General features: G+C 43.5%; 1 pseudogene; it reads right to left on the reverse strand.

The window, feature by feature from the left end:
• Positions 1-242: 242 nt before the first annotated feature.
• LOC112823636 (26S proteasome non-ATPase regulatory subunit 8 pseudogene) lies at positions 243-1,212 on the reverse strand (annotated as a pseudogene).
• Between the last annotated feature and the right edge of the window lie 4,192 nt (positions 1,213-5,404).

Raw genomic sequence — 5,404 nt, forward strand, 5'->3', positions numbered from 1 at the left:
ACTAATGCAGCATTGCGTGCCAATTATACTTCTGTTAAAAAAAAAAAAAAAGCAGGAAGACGAGCAAGTTCAATACAAAAACATATACACACACGTGAGCGGAACAACTCTACCCCTGAATTATCAGCAGTACCTGCTCTCAGCAGTTTTCAATGCTTTGGTTAATCTGATGCTGCCTAGAGCATCCTGTGGAATGTCTACATGAATTGGGAGGGGGAATACTATTTTTTTTTTTTTTTTTTTTTTTTTAGAATGTCAATCCACCTTTATTGGAGGAAGCCCTGCCCTGCCACTGCTTTAAATACGGCAAGCCCGGCCCCAGCCCGGCACCGGGCAGGCTCAGACGATCATCTCCAGCTGCTGGGCATACTCGATGACCTGCTTGGCCAGTTCCGTGGAGGGGACGGTGGTATCTTCTGGCTTCTGCTGCTGGCTGGCAAAGCTGTAGTAATTGTTAAGGCCCAGAACCCACCCTTGCTTCTTGGCGTAGTCGGTCATCTTTTAGGGCGTGTTGAAGAAGAGGATCCGGGTGGCCTCAGTGAAAAGGATTTTCTCATAGGCCTTCTCGATGCACCCATCAATCTCATCCCTGATAGTGTCAAGCAGGATGTCAATGAAGAAGCTATAGCTCTCAGCAGGGATGTTGCCTTTGGCCAGGAACACCTTGTTATAGCTGCCCTCCATCAGGTATTGCTCCAGGGACATAGGATGCTTGATGTATACATTGGTCTGGATGTCTTTGGCAGGCAGCCGCTCCAACTCTGTGTGGAACTCAGCCACCCGGTTCTGGGAGAGCAGGAAGAGGAGGTTGAGGCCCAAGAGCTGGTGCATGTAGGCTGACTCGGGGAGCTGCTCCTTGTAATCGAAGTAGTAGCATTTGAGCTGGGCCATGTAGCGCTCGAAGGAGGGGATGTCCTTGCGCAGGATGCTCCACTGGGCCCCAATCTCCAGAATGTCACGGGTCAGAATGAGCTGCGGTTTGGTCAGTTTGGTCCCTGTGGTTGGCAAGAAGCTGAGCTCCAGCAGAACCAGCTTGAGACGGCCCAGCGCTTCACCGCACTTGCTAAGATTGGGGCTTTTACGGTTCCATTCGCCCTTAAGTTGCTCGTACATGCCGGCTGCGACCTGCAGGACTGCACCCGAGGCCGCCGCAGGGCCCGAGTTTGAAGTGCCCGGCGCCCCGTTCACCGCCATGGCCGCCATCATCCGTGATGCGGCCGGGGAAGACTCTTTCTAAGGAATAGTTTTGAAATACAAATTGATGTCATTGGATTAAAGATATCTTCATTAAAATGATTCTCCTACTAGTGAATTCCCAAAAAATACACTCTTTTTTTGACTGAGGTTATCGATGACAGGCAAAAGAAACTGTCCACATTTAATGTATACATCTTGATGAGTTTGAGCATAAGTATACACCTGTGAAACCACCATCATAAACACTACCATAAACATAACCATCATCTCTAGGAGTTTCCTTTCCCCTCTCTTTTCACGTAAAACAATTTCTATCTTAGATTGTAACTTTTGGAGACCAAGAGGTCTGGACATGGGACCTCAGAGTGCTGTGAGGTGGAATGTGGGACTGGGTTGGGGAAAGGAGAGACTATTGAAAAGAAGGTGCTGGTGGCCCCTTCTGCCATGGGTCCCTGAGTGAGCGGCAATAATGGAGACTATGTTGGCATTGTCTGGAACACATTCTACATAAGCCTCTTGCAGGCTTTACAGCCGCAAGGACCACACTCTGAGGACTCACAAGTAAGACTGCTAACCTAAGTGGTCATATCACTAAGGATGGGAAGCAGAATCATAGAAGCAGAGTGTTTGAGGAAGGCACAAATCCTGCATTTTCTGCCAACATATAGCTTTAGACAGGGTGGGAATTTCAGGGAAAGTGCCTCACCTTCAAGAAAAAAAAAAAGTGCAAAGTAGCTGCAGGACCATCCCTCACAGCTGACAACACTCTGATTGTGATAAGCCAGGCTGGAGAGGCCCTAGAAACCAAAGCTCACGCCACCTGGGAACACCATCATTTCCTTCAGCTCCTGCTCATTTATCTTTCTCAATGAAGAGTTTCTTTTTCAAATGGTGAAAATGGACTTCCAGTCTACATGGTGGACTGAGTAGTGGTGGGGAGGGAATCACTCTTCTGAAAACACGAAAATTCTGGATACCATATAAGAATGGAGTGTTTAGAATGCACGCCTGAGTGCAAAAGGTGTGAAACACTTCTCAGGCACATTTTAACCAAAACCAAAAGTGGCTGCCGGAACAGTGAGCAGAAGCAAAGCCAGAGAGGCCATTGGGTCTTTGAGCTAAACTAAAGCCTCAGGTTGGATGTGAGCTTTGAGCCTCTGAGAGATGATAGTCCCCTCAGTGTGGTGGGGATGGGCTGCTCGACTGAGGGAATTTTCCTGTGCAAATCCAGGAGCCCCCACGCAAGGCCGCCCAGTCCCAAGAGCTAAGACTAGAAACTGACCCCTTTTCGGGCTCAGGGACATGGTGTGAAAGGGCGTTGGGTGGAAGAAGACTTACTCCAAAGGAATCAGACATCAAGCCTCTACCCTTCCAGAGTGTGGGATCAGAGGTGGCATAGACTTGCACAGGCAAATAGGAACCTATCCCTTAAGGACACTTTGACAGCCCAGTACACTGGTAGGACACCTAAAATGCCTATGTAACGTGTATGTCTCTAATCCATTTAGCTTTGAAGAATATATGAAGACTTTATGAAAGTAAAAAAAAAAAAATGTTGACTTTATAAACTGTGCCTTTTCCTTAATAAAACCTCCAGCTTGGGTTTGAATGAGTATCACTCCAGAGAGCCAAAATACTAACATATGAATATCTTATGGCGCCATCTAGTGTCTAAGAGTTATATATCCAATCTGCTCTACTAAGAATAAGCATCTAAGTGATGACTCATTGAATTCTACTCCTGAAACCAATATTGCACTGTATGTTAACTAACTAGAATTTAAGTTAAAAAAAATTAAAAAACAATAAACATCTCTATCATAGGTATCTAGAGATTTCATGAACCATTGTTTGGAAAGCCCATGAATACCTGCAATGTTAGGTTAGCTGTTCTTTATCTCTTTATAGACTGATTGTGTTGTCAGGGTCCTTCCTTATTCACAGAAAATGACTCACATTTGTATGGCACTCTAGAGGGACAAACTGAGGTCAATGAGAGCATTTGCCTAATCAGAAGCGCATGACCTGCATACTTACGGATGGCATGCCAGTCTCAGTGAAGAATAAACCCATTCTGTTTGTTTGCCTGTGTTTGCATATTTGTTTCTCAGGGGTAGGAATTGGTTTCCTAATTGTAAATTGAGCTGTCTCAGATATTTCAGCAAAATAGAGTAAAAAATTGGTATTTTCATCTCTTGTGAGAAGTTGCCAGCTACTGGTAATAAGGGTTTTTATATTTTCCATTTCTTTCATAAACAAGTGCCTGTTAGAGATTGGTAACTTCCCCAAATTGAGTAAAGCGACTTGACTGAAGCTTCCCTGAAAGCATAAACAAACTGTCAGACCCACAAAACTTAGTGAGAACAGTGGCAAACACTCCAGAGTAACAATAAGGCCAATTCCTTTCAGTTCACAGAAATGTGGGAGAAAATGAACAGGCTAATCCCGCCGCTGCCTCAAAGTGAAGGTCATAAACCATCACTGCTAATGTTCCTCCAGGCCTGAGTTTAGACAGGCTTCCACCTTGACTAGGAGGGGCCTCCTATAGCCCTCTCCAGGCTCTGAGGTGGGCTGCAAAGGGCAGGACAGGCCATTACCAAGAATACTTCTTGAAAATAAACTATTTTGTACTATTTGTCAATAAATTATAGGACAAGCTGTTACGGGTCCGGGTTTGTTTGTCTTGTTCCTGGTAGGCTAGAGGGGGCAAGTTTGAATTTTAAAAGCTTGTCAAAATAACACATTATCCTTGCATACATGTCTTAGTTCTGTTCTCTACCCTCTAATTCATCTTTAGGATCATTTGCAAGTGGAAAGTAAAGGAATTCAAATTAAATCAAGATATCATTTTTCATCTATTTGAGTAGGATTCTTTTTCAATTACCAATACCCAATATTTTGGCAAGGGTGTAAGAGGTATAAATTTATACAAATTTTCTAGAGAGTAAAAAGTGCATGCCCTTTGACCCAGCAATTCCATTCTGGGGATTTATCCCAAGAACAAATGTGGAAAGAAGAGAACTACCAGAATTTTTATTATACTATTTATTTACAATAGAAAAACTTTGGAAACAACCTGAATCCTCGAAAGTAGCATAATGGTTAACTAAGTTATGATATAGCCACATGATAAAGCACCATGTAATCACTTAAAAAGTATATGGAAGATTATTTAAAGAGATAGAAAAATTTCACAATATAAAAATGGAAGGGGGGCGCCTGGGTGGCTCAGTTGGTTAATCGACTGCCTTCGGCTCAGGTCATGATCCTGGAGTCCCAGGATCGAGTCCCGCATCAGGCTCCCTGCTCAGCAGGGAGTTTGCTTCTCCCTCTGACCCTCCCCCCCTCATGTGCTTGCTCTCTCTCTCTCACTGTCTTTCAAATAAATAAATAAAATCTTTAAAAAAAAATGGAAGGGGAAAAAACATACTACCAAACTGTGTATACGTCTTTATAAAATATGATAATGTGAGCAGTAGATATCTCTAGGTGTTGGTATGGGTAATTTTATTTTCTTTCTGGGGTTTAAAGATTTGTCCAATGAGCATGATTGCCTAATATAATCTGAAAAATAAACAATAAATTATATATAAAAAATGCCAAAGAAGAAGAGTCATGTGTTGGATAGAGTCACAAGCCTTAGTGAAGAACAAAAATATCCATTGTTCTTCCAAAATAATCCTGACTCTGTAATTGCAACTCAGCAACCGTCACAGGGGCCAGCCAAGTGTCATTGCTGTCCATAATTTATGTGATGAGATTACAAGAATATACGTCAGATTTTCTTTTCATAACTTATACTAGTATGGTCCTATAGCAGGACTCTACTAAGGCATGCACACGTATAAGATCTATGCTAAGACAAGAATGGGGCTCACACCAGTGTGGCAAGACCTCACAACTGGAGGGGTTGGAAGAAGTTGCAGCGTGCACGGTGTGTTTCAGTGACCCGAAAGCCACAGCATGACCACAACATGTGGTAGGAAGTGCAAGCAGGGAAGGGGGAGGAGATTGGAAAGATGACTTGAAATGTCTTGGAAGACTAGAAAGATGGTGTGCAAGGACTTGAGAGTCTGGATATGTTCAATAGGTTATTGGCAGGATGTTTTCCCAGGCATTTTAAGCACACTGATGTCACAGTTAAGATCTGTGTTTTAGAAGTGTGTGTGTGTGTGTGTGTGTGTGTGTGTGTGTGTGTGTGTGTGTG

Source organism: Callorhinus ursinus, unplaced genomic scaffold (assembly GCF_003265705.2).
Source record: "Callorhinus ursinus isolate GAN/ISIS: 27379988/994484 unplaced genomic scaffold, GSC_fseal_2.0 scaffold5, whole genome shotgun sequence".
NCBI lineage: Eukaryota > Metazoa > Chordata > Mammalia > Carnivora > Otariidae > Callorhinus > Callorhinus ursinus.